Source organism: Triticum aestivum, chromosome 2A, assembly GCF_018294505.1.
Source record: "Triticum aestivum cultivar Chinese Spring chromosome 2A, IWGSC CS RefSeq v2.1, whole genome shotgun sequence".
NCBI classification, from domain to species: Eukaryota; Viridiplantae; Streptophyta; class Magnoliopsida; order Poales; family Poaceae; genus Triticum; species Triticum aestivum.
The window spans coordinates 32,268,632-32,277,238 of NC_057797.1; positions in this window are offsets into that span (position 1 = coordinate 32,268,632).

Consider the following 8,607-nt stretch of genomic DNA (forward strand, 5'->3'; position numbering starts at 1 on the left):
AAGAATACCCAGTTTGTGGACATTGGAGATGCCTTGTTATCAATCGATGATTTGGAATGCCTTATGAAAGATGATATGTTCTTACATGACGGTGTAAGACCAATTGCACAAACTTTGTAATTAATAATATGAACAATATTTAATATCATAAAATGTAAATATAATCTAAATGTTGTTTACAGGTGATAAATGCTTACATATATTGCATGCTTGCTCACGACCATCTACAAAACAGAGCGGGTGAAAAGGTACACATTGTTAGCACGTTTGTATCTGGCCAGATAAAAGAAGACGGGGAAAGAGACATAGACCCATCAAAATATCACCGCATTGTGCATCATGTTAATACTTATGTACAGCAAGACATGGTTAGTTTTTGGCTCGTTATCCATGCATATAATTATGGATTGTTTTTTTAATTCATATGAATAATGATTTATTAATATTTATATCTAATTGCGACCGTGACTTGTATGATATTTACACCAGTTATTCATTCCGATTAACATGCCGGGCTACCATTGGTATCTAGCAGTCGCCAATGCCAAAAAACGTGAGATTCAAGTACTGGACTCACTTGGTTCTCGGGTCAACCGCAATGACCTTGCTACTACGGTAACTATATATTTTTTTACTCATCTTCACATATGTTTTTGTTTGCGTTGATCCCTAATATTTCATATATATAAAATAGTTACTAGGACTTGAGAAGCGTCTGAAACTTGTAGAGCATAGTCCGGATTTAATCAGAGATCATAAGTGGCCTGATCTCAATGTTACAAAATGGACGGTTGTAGAGCAGTTTCATGAGGCAATACAAACCGATGGGTAAGCACTTGTTACAATGGTTTGTTCATTTGATTCATTTGCGTGATATTCTAAAGCATTATTTTATAATTTTTTAGCATATCATGTGGACTGTTTATGCTAAATTATATGGAATATTGGACATCACATGGACTGTCAGACGAGTTCACCCAAGTATTACATCTTTATACATTATCTCGTTATTTTATCTCAAATAATTATATAAATGGTTTTTATATATATTTTGTAGGTGGATATGAAACATTTTCGAAAAAAATTAGCTGTCATTTTGCTCGATTCGGAGTTGAATAAGCTAAAAAGAGGTCCGGTATACCATCAACCTAAACCTACCGATGAAGAAACTTTAGCTGATTCTGATCTCGAGATCCTGGAGAATCCATCAGACGTAGTCAAAGACAAACGTCCTGCCCCAATCACTATCATACCCACGGACCAACGTGAATTACTTGCCGGTCTCTGCAACTACGTCATATCGATCGATGATGTCGGGTGTTTGGAGTAAGTATCATGTATCAATATTTAATGTGCGGATGTATATTATTGTTCTTCTTACCGTCCAATTTTTAGGGAGGTATGGGTCCGGAGCTCGGCACCCGATGCAATGGGCTTAAGTCTTAAGAAACTTCAGTGTGTACTTAACATGGACCAGTCCATGGACAATGATTGCTTCAACACCGCAGTGCGTATGCTGGCATGTGACGAGGGAGTACTGTTCACAGACCCTCCTGTACACTACATGGATCTACGATTTTGTGTAAGTTATCATAACTCTTCATTCTATGTGTCATTAGTATTAACATGTTGAAACAATATTTCGTTTTTTGCTTAGTCCACGATGCTAGAGTCAACACGAGGTCAGCAGTTTTGCGAGAAGCAAACTATCCAGACGTTAGCAACATTATTTGATAGCTGGCCTGGGATGGACAACGACATCTCATCGTGCAACAAGGTAAGCAAAATAGTTTGTCCATTGTTATCATGGTTTATTGTTTTTTCTAATAGCCCCACTTCTAGATTTATCTTCCCTATGCATCTATCGGTCGATACATCTTGTACGTCATCGACAAAGAGGCACGTCGACTATATATTATGGATCCTATTCAAACATCACAATCGTTAGAGGAAAAAAATATGAGGCATGCACTGAAACTAAAAAGTTTTGCAAGGGATTTCAAAGAAGCGATCGAAATAAAGTTGCCTGGTTGGAATTATGATATATCTAAATGGCAACGTTTATTTCCGTTCGGTGTTCCAACGAGTATAGACGGGTAATGAATTCATAACAAAAACATTTACTTTTGTTATAACTATATTTTTATATTAATAATTTAAAGTTTTACAGGAATGTGTCTGGCTATTTTGTTTTTCATTTTATGCTCTGGTGGAACGGTAAAGAATTGGTCAAGCCGATTTGCGCGGTGGGTATTGTCCGTTACATGTTTTAAGACCTTCGGCGTGAAATGTTCATGCTAACTACATGTATTGTTTGTGCAGGATGGGTATGAATTGAGGAAGCAGTTTTTTTTATATTTGCTAAAACATCGTGGGAATGAAGCTAAAATAAACTTTCCTGACATTGTGAAAGAATTTCTTAGGCGCATCATCTAGATATTAATAGTTTTGTAATAGATGTTTAGTTGGAACATCACTCAGTTTGTTACATGGACGTGACATTAATTTTTCTTTGTGTTATCAATTTAATTTGCAAAAATGGACTCCAGGTATTAAATAATTGTGTTTGAGTTATATTCTTTGTACGTGTGAAAGACCTATTGTAACTCTTTTAAACTATATCAAGAGCCCGTGGCAACGCACGGGCACTCTACTAGTACTTAATAGAAGGGGGGAAATAACAAATGATGTGGCAGATGAAGAAGCATTCGTAGTCAGCACACAAAATCCTGGCGATCACAATAGACGGGTGGAGGGATGGCGTGGAGGGATGGGGACTCGTGTCGGGAAAGTAGTCTTTGTTGTATACCGCAATGTCGGTAGCGCGAGAGCTCTCCCCCAAAATCCTGATCTCCTCTCTCTCATACATGATAACAATAGACGGGTTCCGGAGTCCTGTTGTTCCACATCGTGGTGCATGAGGAAAAGTGGAATGGGAAAGACATAGGCGGCGCAAAGATATGGAACCGAAGGATGGTCCCATGCACGTTTCCGTGTGGCCCCATCTATAGAAAGAGAAGCAACCTCTGATAGACTAACAACCGAAACCGGTCTTCTATGGACGAGTCAGAGATGAAGCGTCTACAAATGTTCGGTTTCATATTTAGCTAGTGCAAAATGATGTTTCAAATCCTGTCACGCATGACAAGAGGAGTGACACACATGTGACATAGGTCATAGTTCAGCTCCTTCACGAAACACAAAGCGCGTCAGGTGAGGTGATGTCATGCAAATGCATAGAGTTTAGTTGTAGCTGTTTTCGAAATAAGAGTATTGATCCCATGAAGATCTGAGAAAATGAAATTTTGCCCCTTATAGAGGTTTATCCGAATTTGCCTGCAGATTATTTTAGGTCCCAAGCAAAATCGGCGTGAAAGGTGAAATACTGCAAGTGTGTGTGTGTGTGTGTGTGTGTGTGTGTGTGTGTGTGTGTGTGTGTGTGTGTGTGTGTGTGTGTGTGAAAGTGAGAATTAAAGTGCACAAGAATAAAGACCAAGAATAACAGAGTAATGATAATGATGATATACACCACTTGTATTTGTTATACTTAATTGTGTAGAAACACAACCTATCACTAGTAGAAAACAGGGCTTTGGTCCAGGCCGGGTCAGCCCATTAGTCCCGGTTCAGTCTAGAACCGGGACCAATATGGGCATTGGTTCCGGTTCGTGAGCCCAGGGGGGCGGCCGGGCCACGTGGGCCATTGGTCCCGGTTCATCTGGACCTTTTGGTCCCGGTTGGTGGGATGAACCGGGACCAATGGGCCTCGCTCCTGGCCCACCACCATTGGTCTCGGTTGGTGGCTTGAACCGGGAACAAAGGCTTCCCTTTAGTCCCGGATCATGTCACCAACCGGGATCAATGAGGTACCTATATATACCCCCTCGCATAAGAGTAGAGCACAATGCTCTGTTTTTTCTGGCCGAGGGGGAGAGGGCTTTGTGGTGCTCGAGGTGTTCGATGGAATGCCCGAGCCACACTACTTAAGCTTTCTCCTCTCGAAGCTCGACCTCCAAGCTCCATTTTCCTCGAGATTTGTCTAGATTTAGCGGTCCGTCACGCCCCGTCCCCGTCTTCACCGCCGTCGATCACCCGCGCCGATCTCATCACCGACACCACCGTGGTGAGCCTCTTGTTCTTATCTTCTTTCTGAAAGGAAAAATATTCTTACTTGTATGTTTAGATAGATACTTGTATCATTTTCTTACATTTATTATTGCATCTTATATAGTGCGATGGTTTTGGTATCCGCCCCCGTCGGCCCTCGTCCTGTCTATGATTCGGATGTGGTATGTATATTATCTTTATAACTATTGGTTCATTTATTGTTTATGGAAATTATGCCGACCAACGTGACATAGATTTTATTTATCTAGGATGAATGTGAATCGGAAATGCCAACCGACCCTATTGTCGAGAGGTTAAATTTAGTTGAAGAAGAAAACAATTTGTTGAAGGAAAAAATAAAAAAAATTGAGGAGGAGATGATGATATTGGAGTTGCATGTTGCAGATGTCGTCGATGATCACAAGATCAAGATGGATGCAATGCGCTTGAAGATTAGAAAGATTAGAAAATATGCCATTCATACCGAGGCTTGGTATCATTATGCCGTTGGATCAATTGTTACCTTGGTTGCAATTATGATCACATTTGTTTTCGCATTGAAATGTTTTACATAGTTTCAATGTATGGTTTAATTAATTAGATGCTCTGGAGAGCTATATTTTGTTAGATGAGAACTATGTATGCACTTTGGTTTTAATGTGATGATGAACTTCTATTAATTTGGACACTTAATTATATATAATGCACGCAGATGAACCGTCAATGGATGTACGGTGACAGACACACCCGCGAGTATATTAAGGGTGTGCATGAGTTTCTCGATGCGGCTGAGGCAAACAAGCAGAATGGTTTTATGTGTTGTCCATGCACTAAATGTGGGAATACGAGGTCTTACTCTAACCGGAAAATCCTTCACTCCCACCTGCTTTACAAGGGTTTCATGCCACACTATAATGTTTGGACGAGGCACGGAGAAATAGGGGTTATGATGGAAGATGACGACGAAGAAGACTACGATGTGCCCCCTGAATACGGTGATGCTGCAAGGAGAGGAGCTGGTGAAGATCAAGAGGAACCAGACGATGTGCCCAATGATGCTGCAACGGGTGAAGCTGCTGAAGATCAAGAGGAACCAGACGATGTGCCCGATGATGATGATCTCCGCCGGGTCATTGTCGATGCAAGGACGCAATGCATTAGTCAAAAGGAGAAGCTGAAGTTCGATCGCATGTTAGAGGATCACAAAAAAGGGTTATACCCCAATTGCGAAGATGGCAACACAAAGCTCGGTACCGTACTGGAATTGCTGCAGTGGAAGGCAGAGAATGCTATGGCTGACAAAGGATTTGAGAAGCTACTAAAAATATTGAAGAAGAAACTTCCAAAGGATAAAGAATTGCCCGACAGTACATACGCAGCAAAGAAGGTCGTATGCCCTCTAGGATTGGAGGTGGAGAAGATACATGCATGCCCGAACGACTACATCCTCTACCGCGGTGCATACAAGGATCTGAACGCATGCCCGGTATGCGGTGCATTGCGATATAAGATCAGACGAGATGACCCTGGTGATGTTGATGGCGAGCCCCCCAGGAAGAGGGTTCCTGCGAAGGTGATGTGGTATGCTCCTATAATACCACGGTTGAAACGTCTGTTCAAAAACGAAGAGCATGCCAAGTTGATGCGATGGCACAGTGAGAACCGAAAGAAAGATGGGAAGTTGAGAGCACCCGCTGACGGGTCGCAGTGGAGAAAAATCGAGAGAAAGTACTGGGATGATTTTGCAAAGGACCCAAGGAATGTATGGTTTGCTTTAAGCGCGGATGGCATTAATCCTTTCGGGGAGTAGAGCAGCAATCACAGCACCTGGCCCGTGACTCTATGTATGTATAACCTTCCTCCTTGGATGTGCATGAAGTGGAAGTTCATTATGATGCCAGTTCTCATCCAAGGCCCTAAGCAACCCGGCAACGGAATTGATGTGTACCTAAGGCCATTAGTTGAAGAACTTTTACTGCTGTGGAATGAAAACGGTGTACGTACGTGGGATGAGCACAGACAGGAGGAATTTAACCTTAAGGTGTTGCTGTTCGTGACCATCAACGATTGGCCCGCTCTCAGTAACCTTTCAGGACAGACAAACAAAGGATACCACGCATGCACGCACTGTTTAGATGACACTGAAAGTATATACCTAGACAAATGCAGGAAGAATGTGTACCTGGGCCATCGTCGATTTCTTCCGACCAACCATCAATGTCGAAAGAAAGGCAAGCATTTCAGAGGCGAGGCAGATCACCGGAAGAAGCCCGCCATGCGCACCGGTGATCAGGTGCTTGCTATGGTCAATGATTTACACTACGTAATCTTTGGAAAGGGTCCCGGTGGACTAGCTGTTCCGAATGATGCTGAGGGACACGCACCCATGTGGAAGAAGAAATCTATATTTTGGGACCTACCCTACTGGAAAGACCTAGAGGTCCGCTCCTCAATCGACGTGATGCACGTGACGAAGAACCTTTGTGTGAACCTGCTAGGCTTCTTGGGCGCGTATGGGAAGACAAAAGATACACCTGAGGCACGGGAGAACTTGCAACGTTTGCACGAAAAAGACGGCATGCCTCCGAAGCAGTATAAAGGTCCTGCCAGCTATGCTCTTACGAAAGAAGAAAAAGAAATCTTCTTTGAATGCCTGCTCAGTATGAAGGTCACGACTGGCTTCTCGTCGAATATAAAGGGAATAATAAATATGCCAGAGAAAAAGTTTCAGAACCTAAAGTCTCATGACTGCCACGTGATTATGACGCAACTGCTTCCGGTTGCATTGAGGGGGCTTCTACCGGAAAACGTCCGATTAGCCATTGTGAAGCTATGTGCATTCCTCAATGCAATCTCTCAGAAGGTGATCGATCCAGAAATCGTATCAAGGCTAAGGAGTGATGTGGCGCAATGTCTTGTCAGTTTCGAGCTGGTGTTCCCACCATCCTTCTTCAATATCATGACGCACGTCCTAGTTCATCTAGTCGACGAGATTGTCATACTGGGGCCCGTATTTCTACACAATATGTTCCCCTTTGAGAGGTTCATGGGAGTCCTAAAGAAATATGTCCGTAACCGCGCTAGGCCAGAAGGAAGCATCTGCATGGGCCATCAAACAGAGGATGTTATCGGGTTTTGTGTTGACTTCATTCCTGGCCTTAAGAAGATATGTCTCCCTAAATCGCGGTATGAGGGGAGACTGACTGGAAAAGGCACTCTTGGAAGAGACTCAATAATATGCAGGGACGGATATTCTTGGTCTCAAGCACACTACACAGTTCTACAGAACTCTACCTTGGTGACCCCGTATGTCGATGAACACAAGAACAGTCTACGCTCCAAACACCCGGAGCATGCGACGACTGGATTACATGTGAACACATCAGGACTTTCAGCAGTTGGTTGGAAACACGTCTCAGAGGTGACAACACTGTTTGTGATGAGTTGTACTTGTTGTCCAGGGGACCATCTTTGACTGTATTGACTTACAAAGGATACGAGATAAATGGGAATACATTTTACACGATCGCCCAAGATCAAAAGAGCACCAACCAAAACAGCAGCGTCCGCTTTGATGCAGCAACCGAGAGCGGAAAGGAGACATATTATGGTTACATAGTGGACATATGGGAACTTGACAACGGACCTGATTTTAAGGTCCCTTTGTTTAAGTGCAAATGGGTCAATCTGTTAGGCGGCGGGGTACAGGTAGACCCACAGTATGGAATGACAACAGTGGATCTGAAAAATCTTGGGTACACTGACGAACCGTTCGTCCTAGCCAATGATGTGGCACAGGTTATCTATGTGAAGGACATGTCTATCAAACCGAGAAAAAGAAAAGATAAGGAAGCGAATACATCATACGATGAGCCAAAGCGCCACATAGTTCTTTCAGGAAAAAGGGACATCCTGGGAGTGGACGGCAAGACAGACATGTCTGAAGATTATGAAAAGTTTCATGAAATTCCTCCCTTCAATGTCAAGGCTGACCCAAGCATCCTGATAAACAATGAAGATTATCCATGGTTACGGCGCAATAAGCAAATGACACAAGCGAAGAAAAAATGAAGACTTTCTCCCGCAACTATTATGATGATACCATGCCAAATTTGTAACAGACGAGTATGCTATGCCAACTTTTTCAGAGTTCATTTGAAAACTATGAATTTAGGTCGAATTTTCTCTATAGGTGCATCTATGTTCAAATTTTAACTATTCAAATTTGAAACTAATGGCACTAACAGAAAGTTTATATTTTTTCTAAAACTAATGGCACTAACAGAAAGTTTATAATTTTGCTGACCTAAAAGCAAAAAGAATTAAAAAATAAAGCAAAAAACAAAAGAAAATAAATAATACAGAAAACAAAACAAAAAAACTGGAAAAAAATAAAAATAGCAACAATAAGTATTTTGTTGTAAGTAGAAACAAAATAAAATAAATAAAGCAACAAAGAAAACAAAAAAACTAAAAAAGTGTTTTCAAATTTGAAAACTA